This window comes from Oncorhynchus mykiss, chromosome 16 (genome assembly GCF_013265735.2).
Source record: "Oncorhynchus mykiss isolate Arlee chromosome 16, USDA_OmykA_1.1, whole genome shotgun sequence".
In the NCBI taxonomy this organism is placed as follows: Eukaryota; Metazoa; Chordata; class Actinopteri; order Salmoniformes; family Salmonidae; genus Oncorhynchus; species Oncorhynchus mykiss.
This window is the reverse complement of record NC_048580.1, coordinates 23,490,686-23,504,895: the sequence shown is the minus strand read 5'-3', so window position 1 is coordinate 23,504,895 and position 14,210 is coordinate 23,490,686. Positions and strand designations below refer to the sequence as shown.

General features: G+C 42.6%; 1 long non-coding RNA gene across 2 annotated transcripts in view; it reads left to right on the top strand.

Moving 5' to 3' along the window:
- The first annotated feature begins 11,529 nt into the window (after positions 1-11,529).
- The window catches only part of LOC110491672, a 29,539-nt gene continuing 26,858 nt past the window's right edge, over positions 11,530-14,210 (top strand). The window contains exons 1-2 of one of the 2 annotated variants that reach the window (XR_005036481.1): positions 11,530-12,989; positions 13,858-13,984. This is a non-coding gene — a long non-coding RNA (uncharacterized LOC110491672). Of the gene's footprint in view, positions 12,990-13,119; positions 13,985-14,210 lie in introns of those variants that run through there. The other variant, XR_002468860.2, reaches the window with a different exon arrangement.

The window sequence follows — 14,210 nt, the reverse complement described above, 5'->3', positions numbered from 1 at the left end:
GAGGCTGGTGTTTTTCTTATATATGCACGCATACATACGCATGCGCACGTGTTCGTACAAACACACACGTGTATATATTAACACACACACACACACACAGGGAAAGCGAACAGGAATCTTTAATAGGGTGGTGCAACATTGTTGTCTTTTGCCTCCGTTCTCCCTCCCTCTCTTTTTCCTCCGAAAAGCCTGACATACCCTGAAAACAACAATGAAAAGGGGGGCGCTTGTGGGGCTCACAGGCCTGTTACGAAATGTTCTCCAGTATTTGACTTTATACACAAACTGTGCTTCAGGCCAGAGCATCTCTCAGTGAATCAGTAGCATATTGCAAGAGGGGGCCAAGCACAAAACTGTTCTATGGGGTAGGAAAAAATACCTTTGTTTGAGGCCCGGGAGCTCCAACTGGCTTAAAACCTTTTATCAGACACACTTGTTGTTTTGCGCCAGCGTCATCTGAGTGTTTTCTTTTCAGAAAAACCTATTAGTATTTATTTACCTTGACTTCCCGGTACGCTGTTCTCTTCTCTCAAGGTCTCATGCATTTTAATGTTGAAGAAGCTTTTTACCCCTGGTTCATTAAAGCCCACTATGTGTATCCTACAAGGCTTTCAGACCCCTGTTCACTAGATATCCCAAACAAGACCAGCGCGGAGAGAGGGGGCGTGGGGGGAGCAGGAATATGCTCTGCCAGTAGCAAGCGTTCTACTGAATTATTGAACAGGCGACAATTGGGAATAGAAAGGAAGATGCCGAGGGTAGAGATTGAGAGGAGTGGAGAGGACCACAAGCGCATTAAGGGGGCCAAGGATTGCCCTCGTCCATAAATTGAGAGCCTGTTGCAATTCTGTGACTGTAAGTAACCCACCGTGACTAGGGTAGCCTGGCGTGGTTTGAGACCTGAAGACTTGAGTTAGCTCCCCCGAGCTGATGCTTAGGTTTAGCTCAACAGGCTAACACAGTCTTGTGGCGTGCAGGTTATCCGGGTTGCATACCTGGTTGGTCACATAAGCCTGGGAGGTTGTTCCTGATGGACAAAGTTGGTGGTGTCCAAAATATTGTGCTATGAAAGACTTTGTAGCACAATAGCACGGTTAGCGGCATGTGGTAAAGTTGCAATGTAAAAACCCTAGGGGGACTGTTCCATCCAAACTCATTTGTATGCACCCAGGGTATTAAATACCAAAAATAACATTCAACATGTGCTGCGGACAATTTAATCGATAATGAGAATGTTTAAAAAAATAAACATATTTTTATTTTTTACTCAATAACACATTTGGGTACTAACCTCAATGGTAGCTGGAAGGGACTAATTGTTATCTGATTTTAGCTGTCACACTGTAAGTTCACCCTCCTATAGAATGGATAGAAATAATGAATTTGACTTAAACATTTTCGTTTTTTTTTCACTCATATGCTATGGATGCATTAGGTCAATGAGAATCTTAATAGTTGTAATCCATGCATAGGAACAAAGGACAGTTGTGTGGCGTGTTGTAATGGAGCACCGTTCCTGCTGTGAGAGACAGAAGGCCTCATGTCTGTCTTGAATCTAATTGGACCCCAAAGGGTGACAGTATCTCTTAACGATCATGTATGGAGAAAGCACCGTCTAAATAATGTATTGAAACCAGACAAATGTATGCAAGACAAAAACATTGATATGCTTAATGCTCTACCATATGGTTGGCAATGTTATATGTCTGTTAGTCTGCTATCACAAGATTCAGCGAGAGCATATGACAAGGGGACCAAGATGGAAAGTTAGTCCTGATTCCCAGTTATAAGCTTGTAATAATATCCCTATATAGGGTTGTACTTTTATGGTAGACCGCACTGAAGGAAGAGTGACGCCTCGAGGACGTCTCTCCCCTCTTCGCGGAGTCCTACCCTGTAGACCGCAGCCTACTCCAGATAGAAGTTGGGTTATAAATATCGACAGAGACTTTGCCTGAGCTGCTGGAAGTGTTTCGCCTGCCGCTGGTTTATTGATTGGCGGTGCCCACAGGGCCTGCTATACTACTTTATCGTCTGCTGTTTTATACATTATCGCCTGCTGAGGGAATCTGGAAAGGTTTTCATCAAGAAGTCGTGAATTAGACGGGGTGATATTATGCATGTATGCACACTCATGCATTGTTTTAAATGGAGTCTTCTGCACATATACGCTATAGATACAAAAGTATGTGGACACCCCTTCAAATTAGTGGATTGGGCTATTTCAGCCACACCCGTTGCTGACAGGTGTATGAAATTGAGCATACAGCCATGCAATCTCCATAGACAAACGTTGGCAGACTGTCCTTACAGGGGCCTGCCGGGTGGAGGAGCGGTCTAAGGCACTGCATCGCAGTCCTTGAGGTGTCACTACAGACCTTGGTTCAATCCCAGGCTGTGTCACAGCCGGCCGTGACCGGGAGACCCATGAGGCGGAGCACAATTGGCCCAGCGTCGTTAGGGTAGGGTTTGACCGGCTGGGATTTCCTTGTCCCATCGCGCTCTAGTGACTCCTTTTGGCCGGCAGGGCCCCTGCAAGCTGACCTCGGTCGCCAGCTGGACGGTGTTTCCTCCGACACATTGGTGTGTCAAGAAGCAGTGCGGCTTGGCATTATCGTGTTCTAGAGGAAGTATTGCTCTCGACCTTCGCCTCTACCGTGTCTGTAAGGGAGTTGCAGCGATATGACAAGACTGTAACTACCAATTTAAGGAGAAAAACAGGTAAAAACATAGTGACTTTCGATGACTTTCAACGTGGCACCGTCATTGTTGTTGCACCGAGCAACAACGGCTCAGCTGCAAAGTGGTAGGCCACACAAGCTCACAGGATGTGCAGCAAAGTGCTGAAGCACCGAAGCGTAATAGTCTCCTCGGTTGCAACACTCACTACCGAGTTCCAAACTGCCTCTGGAGGCAACGTCGGCACATAAACTGTTAGTTGGGAACTTCATGAAATGAATTTCCATGGCCGAGCAGCCGCACACAAGCCTAAGATCACTATGCGTAATGCCAAGCGTCTGGTGGACTGGTGTAAAACTCGACACCATTGGACTCTGGAGCAGTGGAAATGCGTTCTCTGAAGTGATCAATCACACTTCACTCTCTGGCAGTCCAACAGACTAATCTGGGTTTGGCGGATGCCAGGAGAACGCTACCTGCCCGAGTGCATAGTGCCAACTGTAAAGTTTGGTGGAAGAGGAACAGTGGTCTGGGGCCGTTTTTCATTGTTCGGGCCAGGCCCCTTAGTTCCAGTGAAGGGAAGTCTTAATGCTACAGCATACAATGCTTTTCTAGACAATTCTGTGTTTCCAACTTTGTGGTAACAGTTTGGGGAAGGCCCTTTCCTGTTTCAGCATGACAAAGCCCCCATGCACAAAGTGAGGTCCATACAGAAATGGTTTGTCGGAGATTGGTGTGGAAGAACTTGAGTGGCCTGCACAAAGCAAGTCCCTGCAGCAGTGTTCCAACATCGAGTGGAAAGCCTTCCCAGAAAAGTGGAGTCTGTTATAGCAGCAAAGGGAGGACCAACTCCATATTAATGCCTATGATTTTGGAATGAGTAGCTCGACGTGCAGGTGTCTACATACTTTTGGCCGTGTAGTATATTTGTCTTTGAGCATTTCATATATAAATGTAATGTGTTGATTTTTATTGAGTTTTGTTGCGTCACCTTGAAGTCGATCAACTGTTCTTGGCTAATGTCTATATTGTCTGGTCTGATACCCGAAGTCCTCGAGTCCAAATCCTTAGCGTCCGAGTCCTTTACATTACATTACCGTTCTCCTAGCAGCGGGATATTATGCTTTTATTTGGTTAGTAGAGACCCTACTGAGTATTTCCCACCCCACTTTAGCCGAGAAAGGTATAAAAGTTCTCTACAAGCCAATATGTATCCCATGTACTGCAGTGTATTGCATTTGGGGCTATGGAGGGGGCGAAGAACGAATTGGTGCTGGAAGTTCCAAGTCATGAAAATCAAGTTCTAGACTCAAGTTTCCTACTACAAAACTGTCTTAATCCCCCTACTGGAACAGCTACAATTTCATAATTATTCATAAACCTTCAGTTTAAAGAAAGTGCATGCTTCGGACATACCATTGAAGACCAAGAATAGCTGTGAGAATTCAGCTGAAAGCACTCTGAAATCTTGCATTCAAAACAAACCAAAATGCCAGTGTCCTCATTACAACGCTCCATCTCCAACTTGAACAAGGCGGTTGTTGACTCCGTCGTGGCCGAGAAATAAATATATATATATATATATATTTTTTAAATAGTCAGAATTCTGACTTGCGGGCCTTTCAAATGCCAGATGTGCACTTTGGTGTGATGGAGCACTGAATGCTGTTTTCAGTATTTCCCCCAAAGTCACAGAGAAACCTTGGAATATGGATTCAGCTTAACTATCTTTGACAATAGCATGCATTTTATTGGACACTGAATTAGGCCTCTGTTGCACTGTTTTACAAGAGTGATTTTTAAAGGCCAAACAACAATGGACATATTCAATAGACAATGGCCTATGTGCATAAAGATGTCAGAATTTGAATATAGTATGATGTCATGAACAGAACAGGCTTGGAACCTCCTAACCCTGTCAATTTGACTGGTGTGCTCATGGGTCCACTCGCAAATGGCTGCCTGATATTGTGACGCACTAATTTCCATGGTGATGTAGAATGTTAATTGAAATTGTTACCTGATGTGGTTAATTCAATGGAATGTGTTTTTGTAATACCTATTTGAGTTGAATCAACAAATCACAGCACATATTGATGTGTACATGTCCTGCTTTGCTCCTATGCAAGTATACCCAATGGATGTCAGTGACATCCCGACAACTTTGAGAAAAAACACATCACTGTTGTTGTGAGATGGTGAAGCATATTCATGACATGAGGAAAGTAGAATAGCATCTCTCGCCATTGAAAACAGGCAATAGACGTCAGCACCACACGATTATTCAAAAAAGTATTAAAATAACGAGATGTATCTACCAATCCAAAGAGGGGAAAGGCGGAGCTTGATAGCCCGCCGTTCCGCTCTGTGGACAAGAAATCCCATTTTGGGGGTGTAAACATAGGTGTCGTCATTATATCCAAAACTCTGTTCTAAAGTAGGGGTCTGAGCGGATTGTCGGGTGCCGGAGCATAGTTTATAATAATCTGTACACTGCAAATTGACCACGACTATGCCCAAAAATGGATTTGTTATTTTCAGAAACAGTCATGTCTCAATGTAATAAAGGTATGAAATGATCATGTTTCTTTTTTAATTCATGGGGATACTTGGAACAGATTTCCTAAATGAAACTATTTTTTAGCTGAATTCCTGGTGATTTTTGTATTTTTTAACCAAAACTAAAACATAAAAAAAAAATGTTTTACTTTGGGTGGGCCAAAAGAAATCACTCACAGGATGGTTTTGGCCCACAGGCCACCTGTTGCCGACCCCTGGTCTAAAGTCTGTGAATGAAAGGACCTTCTCGCATCAAGTTCAGTTTTTATAAATGCCAACTCTTGTGGGAAAAATGGTGCATGCACATTTTGAGATATATTTTGTACGTATGCACGGTATATATGGTGTTAGTCTGCTTTTCTCCTCGTTTAACACCTGATTTACTAAATAAAAGCACATTTCAATAGGTTCAGGTATGTCATGACATAGCACAAGTGGGGGGGGGGGGGGGGCTTTCATCTTTTGTTCTCTATTTCTCTACTGCTCCTCAAGTAAGGGGGAGGCTGATGACATCACTTTTGAGGACACAAGCTCAAGTGCATAGTACAAATATTATGAAAATATGAAAAATCACAGTGGGGCAATAGGGCTTGAAATGACTGAAATGCTTTCTAAATATAGTAACAATCAAATTATAAACTTAATATAACATTTTGCCGTATAACTCTAAAGTAAATGTGATCAAACTTAGTAACAGTACAATATTTCCTGTAACTGACAAATAATCTTCTCCTAAACGTTCACTGAGCGGTGCAGATTCATTACAACTTCAGCTTTAAGCACAAAGGGATTTCATCCTGTCTGTGACCAAGAGAAAGTGGACTTGTTTCAAATCTATGAAATGATTTAGTATTTATTTTTTTATGTTGTGACATCTAATTACAGCTGAGAATGTCACAGCGAGATGAAATGACAACTGTTGGATTCACTAGACTGTCACCTTTCCGCTGAAAATGTGGTAGCGGAGAGCAGACAAATGGGGCTTTCTGACACTATAAGGCACGGAACCCTATGATGTTCACAAGGCGCTTTGTAAAACAAAATGTCAATCGGAACCAGTCCAGAACCGCTTGAAGTCCCCCATATAGGGCTTAACATCTAAGAGGCTCTAGACAATGTTACAGAATTCACGGGCAGTCCAGCATATTTAGGTTGGGGGAAAAGTTGATGAAAAACATTGTTGAATTCAAAAGTTCAGCTGAAAGGTCCACAACCATTTGCAATAGTTTGAGTTTCTGTAAGATAAAAGTATTTTGCCAAATTACATAAATTACTGCAAAAAAATGAAAACATTCTTTCAACAGAGTAAGTAGACCAGCTTATGTAAAATAATTGACTGTATGGGTAGGCTACAGTATTTCTAAGTAAAAGTAGCATAACATCGTAAACCTATTTAATCTCGGATGCCTATACCAAGGCAGGATAAAGAAACACTATAATCTATAAACAATATATTGACAAACAATTCATCCTTTCCATAGAAATGTGGGCTGTAGCCTTTTTAAATGGTTTCCAATATAAAATCAATCTTACAGAATGTGCGGACATGCACTCGCTACAGGCAGCATTCATGTTTAGTTTGTTTTGATATTTTCCGGTGTCTTTTTCAATCTACAGAAATGTGATCAAATATGACATTGCTCCTTCTTTTACAAGCTGCGCTTGGCCTAATTCCAATCGTGCCAAATTATACAGCAAATAAAGGGTGTTATTGACACCATAAAAGGTGAACGGAGGGTGTATTTCCGGGCATGCGTTTTAATGCTGTTCACCTCCTGAACAGTTTTACTATGGGTCTGATTTATGAGGGGAAACATGGGTATGCATGGCGTGCTGAAGTTTATATTTCTCAATATTTTTAGACCTATTATTTTCAGAAATGGCGCACGCAGATATTTAATGTGAAATGTACGCGAAGGTCATGAGCCCTATGGGCCCGGGTCAAAAGTAGGGCAATATAAAGGGAATAGGGTGTCATTTGGGACAAAACCATTGTCTTGTTAATAGCTCTACATAAAGGAGCATTGTAACCTAGTGATCAGACGTTTTGTACCAAACAATTAATTGTGCATATTGGACAAAATCATTCAGCTGACATGTGGAAAGAAAGGTGGACAGATTGTTGAAATATTGATGTGGCGGGAATGGTAGGATGAGCTAAGCCTGGACTGCAGGCCAGGCTACATCCCTTTGTGAATGATGCTGTTGAAATGTATTACAAGGGAAATTAGCTCTAAACAGTCTGTGAGGCCATCTGGCATGACTGCTTGTGTGTGAGATTTGTATGTACTATATACCAGGGACACAACTTTGATTGTAGAATCAAAGTGATGATGTGTGTAGGGGAGACTCCAAACAGCCTACCTGACCCCCTCAGAGGCGCCCGCATGGTCCTAAAGCACACCTTTGCCCTGTTTTGTATCACATTCCAATGATAAAACTGGGAGGGACAAAAAAATATATTTCATAGTGTGGGGAGGACATGTCCCCCCTGTCCCCAGTGAAAATTGCGCCCCTGCTAAATACTCTGCATGTGCTTGTAGTTTAGGGGAGATGAGACATCATAGACTGGTTGCCTTGATCATCATGACCAGGCTGAAACCTGACGACAACTTGTTTGCCACCTGGGTGAACAGTTAGACACTTAGCCTAGCAAGGATGACTGCCTTTGAGGTGATTTGAATCTGTGCTTTACTATGCACCTGGGCCCTACTTACTGGTATATCTGGAGCAAATGTTGTTTTTCCCCAAAATGATATTCTGCAGCAGTGTGAACAGATAACAGGTTCATTTTGTTCCGTATTTTTGTTGGTGAATGACAGCCTCAGTCACTACAGTGTGCTGTTTCATGGTTCAGTTCCTATTTAAAGGGAACTGTACACCTGCTGCCAGGGAAGCTCAAATTAAGATATTCATGGGGAGTTCTTAACATAAATATTTTCTCTCTCCATGTAGGTTTCCATCTAATTGGTGACAGATTTTCATGCGAATATTTAAAAAATCTGCATATAGAAAATATGCGCATTTTCCCACCAGTGGCGTGTTTCCACCAAACAGACGTGGTACGGATAAAAATCAATGTGTGATATGGTAGTGTACACAAGTAATTGTTAACTTAAGTTTTCATGTAACGAAGAAAAATCTAAAGTTCAATGTGTTTTCATCACATTTTCACTGATAGCTTTGTCACAAAAACTGTTGCGTTATTAAATACTGTGGTCTTGGTACGTTCACTCTAGCCAACAGCTGGCAGATACAGTGCGGGTAGGCTAGTCTACATGAGATTATTATTATGGATAAGAGCGAGTGATATTGTTATTTGTCAAGCATCGTGTCACCAGAATAGGACTCGATGTTTATTGGAAAGGAGCAGCAAGCTCATCACCTTACACTTTCACCACCCTGTGAAGTTCACAAGTTATTTCAGCTGTAGCCTGATAAACTTCACGGTTTCCTGAGTTGTAGTAGGAGGACCGCACGCACACCAACCATATCATCGACTGACTGACTCCACGTTTACTTAGATAAGATGGTTATTATATCAATATTTGCTCATTAAGGTGTTTCTACCGCCATTTGTCGCGTAATTAATTTTATCGACACAAAAACATCCCACGATGTCGAACTAACAAATTATCTGTCGGCATTTATGAAATTTTACCGAAACACCCTGTTTCCATCACAACTTTCGTGATTGGTTTTTATATGGTATGACTTTATTCACATAAAAACTGAATGGAAACGTGGTTACTGTAGGTAGGCCTGGGGTATGTAAGTGCTGTCTGTGTCTGGGATGTTCATATGAGGATGTGTGTGCGTATACAATCAATCTTGCAGAATTCACGGACAAGCACTTGCTGTAGGCATGCAGCAGCATGCATGTTTAGCTTGAAAAAAGTCACTGCAAAATATCAAAACATTCTGCCCACACCTTTACATAAATATGATCAAATGTGCTATTCCTCATTCTTTTACATATTGCGAAGTTTTAGTGCTGTTCACCTGTGGACAGCTTTATTACAGGTCTGATTTATAATGGGGAACATGCTTATGGCGTGTGCCACGTTTATAAAACTCAATATTTTTTTGAAACTTACCCTTTCAGAAATGGCGCAGGTAGGTATTTAGTGTGAAATTTACGCAACGGTTATAAATGAAGTCCCTGAGCCCTACGGGCCCGTGTCGAAAGTAGGGCACTATATAGGGAATAGTGTGTCATGGTTCTACATAAAGGAGCTTTGTAATCTAGCAATCACACATTTGTACCAAGCAAATGTGGGCATTAAAAAAACAAATTCATCTGACATACGGATCAGTGTGGAAAGAAATGTGCAGCGATTGTTAAAATATGGATGTGGAGGGAATGGTATGAAGCGCAAATCCTGGACTGCAGGCTAGGCAGCATCCCTTTGTGAATGATGCTGCTGCTGTTGAAATATTTCACAGGGGAAATTAGCACTAAGCAATCTGTGAGGCCATCTGGCGTGATGCTTGTGTGTTAGATTTGTATGTATTACGTAGTATGTGTGCTGGTAGGATGTTGTTATGTATGTGTGTAGATGAGATGTCATAGACTGGTTGGCTTGATCACCATGACCAGGCTGAGACCTGAAGACAGCTTGTTTGCCACCTGGGTGAACAGTTAGCCATCCTACTTGCTAGGCTAAGTGGCTGTCTTTGAGGTGATTTGAATCTAATGTTCTTTACCATGCATCTAGGCCATACTTTGTGGTATATCTGCAGCAGATGTTGTTTTCCCAGAAATTCAATTCTTCAGCAATGCGAACAGATACCGCATCGACACTGAACAAAAATATAAAATAATCATTTGAAATGAAAATGGACAATTCACTCTGCTCTTTGTCTGTTATTCACTCTCTGTTTGGCTTTGGCTAACCTTATATACTGAAGAAAAATATAAATGCAACATGAAGAAAAATATAAATGCAACATGTTGGTCCCATGTTTCATCACCTGAAATAAAAGATCCCAGAAAATGTCCATATGCACAAAAAGCTTATTTCTTTCAAATTTTGTGCATAAATTTGTTACATCCCTGTTAGTGAGCATTTCTCCTTTGCAAATGTAATCTATCCACCTGACAGGTGTGGCATATCAAGAAGCTGATTAAACGGCATGATCATTATACAGGTGCACCTTGTGCTGGGGACAATAAAAGGCCACTCTAAAATGTGCAGTTTTGTCACAACACAATGCCACAAGTTTTGAGGGAGCATGCAATTTACATGTTGATTGCAGGAATGTCCACCAGAGCTGTTGCCAGATAATTTAATGTTATTTTCTCTACCATAAACCTCCTCCAACGTTGTTTTAGAGAATTTGGTAGTACGTCCAACCGGCCTCACAACCACAGACGACGTGTAACCACGACAGACCAGGCTTCTTCACTGAGTGATCGTCTGACGAAGGGGAGTGGGGTGCTGAGGAGTATTTTATTTTTTTATTTATTTTTGCTGTATGCAATAGTCCTTTTTTGGGGGAAAAACTCACCCAGTGGGTGGGCCTGGCTCCCAAGTGGGTGGGTCTATGCCCTCCCAGGCCCACCCATGGCTGCGCCCCTGCCCAGTCATGCGAAATCCATAGATTAGGGCCTAATGAATGGATTTCAATTGACTGATTACAGTTCATAGAAGGAAACTCAGTAAAATCTTTGAAATTGTTGCATGTTGCATTCACATTTTTGTTCACTATAAGTGATGTCTGGGATGTTCATATGAGGGTGTGTGTGTGTGTGTGTGTGTGGTCAACATTCCGTAGTCTCACCACTGTGAATAGAGTGCAGCTGTCTGTGATGAGGCGATTTGCTCTCTCACGATTACCCCGCTCTCTAGCGGCAGAGGTAATGTTTCAGCAACCGTTTTGGAACATCCCTTACTCACAACCTCTCTCACACACAGACAGACAGACAGACACACACAAACTGACTCTCTCACACACATGAAGTGAACTCCCTCACACACACACACTGCTGCAGTGCAAACATCGCTATAACTTCACAGGAGTCAGAGGCCTCTGTCGTCTCCCCACACACTCCATAGTTACATTGTTGTAAACGCACGTGTGTGTGTGTGTATATGTGTTTATCACGCTGGGTGTGGAAAAGAGTTACCCGTCAGTCCTGGAGCCCTGTGCTGGTTGTCTCTAACTGTTGTGTGGAGAGCAGGAGGATAGTTTGAGCCCTCGCGGACACAGGCTGCAAATATGTTTTATCTGCTCAATTTTACATGCTGTTTAAATGGGTCATGCATTGTTAATGCCTCACTCTCTCCACAGACATGGCAGCCGTGACCATCGCATTGTCATAATGGCTTGCGTTACTGGAGTAGGATGACGTTACACTGATCTGAAGTCAGTTTTGTTTTGTTCCCCCATAATGGTTAAGGTAAGGCATCGGGGAGGGTGAGCTGATCCTAGATACGTGCCCGAAGGGTAACTTCTGTTTGGAGCGGCGTATTACAAAGCGGTTTTATGGGCCCTTAGCACTGATTTACAGTCAGTTTGACGTTTTCTCCCCTAATGGTTAATGTTAGGCATCGGGGGGGTGAGCTGATCCTAGATCTCTACCTAAGGCTAACTTCTATTCCAAAGTTTTATGGCAGCTGACACAATGCAAGCGGGAGCCACGATTAAAGATGCAGGAGGGTCTGGTCAGGGAGGGCCACTAATCATGCAAGTTTATGGTGGGATTAAAAGGAAAGATGGACCCCCTCTCTAAATTGTGTGTGGGTGTGTGGAGCTAATGATATAAACTGGAGGCTCTATGGGCCTCTGTGTAGTTAACATTTCATATAGAATGTATTTAGACAATACACCCCTCCCTCCCTCTAGCATCCGACTGTGTGTACGTGTAACAGGGTTGGTTATGTTTCCACTTGCCTCTAAAGAAATGTGTATTTAATGTTCAAGCATTCTTATTGGTTAGTTCAACTCTGATAACAATAAGGTGTGTTGTGATTGGCCCCGCTTGCAGATAGGGGGAGATCGCGAACGTCAGGTCTCCCCAGTATGAAAATGTGATGCAAGGGGTAGGTTACGTTCTGAATACTGTTTTCTATTTTACAATGTGTACAAGTTTGCTGTACGTTACTTATTTATACATGTGTGGGTATATGGTACCTGTTAGGGATTGAGGGGCTTTCTGGGATGTGCTTTGGCATATGATTGCTGTAAATACGTGTGTTAGCTAGCATACACCGATGTAATGGTCACATAAGCCACTGCTAACACAGTTGTCTTCATGCTACAGATTTTGCCATCGACAGCCATCAATACCGTTAAGCCCTGCACAACTAACGTGCTGTTTCCCATTTAACAACAGGTATTTACACATGTTATATTCTGTATTGTATTTTTGTATTTTGTTCGCCCAGTATGAAAATGTGATGCAAGGGATTTTGCCATCGACAGCCTTCAATACCGTTAAGCCCTGCACAACTAACGTGCTGTTTCCCATTTAACAACAGGTATTTACACATGTTATATTTTGTATTGTATTTTTGTATTTTGTTCGCCCAGTATGAAAATGTGATGCAGGGGATTTTGCCATCGACAGCCATCAATACCGTTAAGCCCTGCACAACTAACGTTTCCCATTTAACAACAGAAATACATGCTCAACTGGGACCACTGGCCGAAGTGATTTATTTTGAGAAAACATTATACATCTGTTACACTAGTGCCGTGACCCGGATCACTGGTTGCTGCGGAAAAGGAGGAAGGTCAAAAGGGGGGTGAGTGTAACGGATGTGAAACGACTAGCTTAGTTAGCGGTGGTGCGCACTAAATAGCGTTTCAATCGGTGACGTCACTTGCTCTGAGACCTTGAAGTAGTAGGCCGCGGCCTTTGTGGAGCGATGGGTAACGATGCTTCGTGGGTGTCAGTTGTTGATGTGTGCAGAGGTCCCTGGTTCGAGCCCGGGTATGGGCGAGGGGACGGTCTAAAGTTATACTGTTACATACGTACACAGACACGCAGTCTGGTGCTCAGTCCTGTGGGGCATGTTGACAACTTGGTGTGTGTATAATGTATGTGTGACCGTTTTTTTCCAATGGTAAACAGCCTGAGTAAGACATCTTCCTTTATCCACCATCATTGGTTCTGTCTCATGTTTATGCTTACAGTATGCCTTTTTTACAAGGTTTTTATTTGGCGGATCTCATTGTTAGTGACATTTGTCAATTAAACTCGTGAATGTAACTTTTTATGTCAAATTGGTTTACATTTTACCTGTAGTCCTAGTTGTCCTGAAAAGAAAACGGTAACACGCTTCAATGTGAGACTAAATATGAGGGCTTGCCAAGCAAATACATGAAAATCGGACTCATAGTCTGATTTGACTTGGGACTGATAGGTTTAAAACATTTCTAGTCTATCTGCAGTATGGGTAACTATTAGATGTTCAATGTTTCTTTAGAAATTCTTTCCAAGGGAATAGTTTAACTCTTAAAACGAGTGTTCAGTTCATGTTACAGGGTTGACCTTAAACCTGAGGGACAAACGCAAATGAATTACTAATCACATTAACAGTGGGGAACAGTGGGTTAACTTCCTTGTTTAGGGGCAGAACGACAGATTTTTTGTTGTCTGTACATGGACAGTGATTCACAGGGTGGAGGTGACAGAGGAGGTAGAACTGAACTGGCCTCGTGGTTTTTGGGTGAGTGTGTCGAAGCTGAGACCAACAAGAGGCATGCTAGAGGTGCGAGCCACAAGGCCCTAACGAAGGTAAGCCGGCCAAAGAGCTGTTTCTAAGCCAATGAGCAAACACATCCTAATGAGGGTCACTGACTGGAGGTTGATCCCCCCCCCCCCCCCCCGCACATTAGACAGAGCTGGCAGGTGATTCAACAAACTCATGCAAACCAGTTGGCCTATGTTACACACATTTCATCCAGGGTGGTATTCATTTGGGTGCACTGTAGCAAAACATTTCGCAGTGTAAAACGAAAGC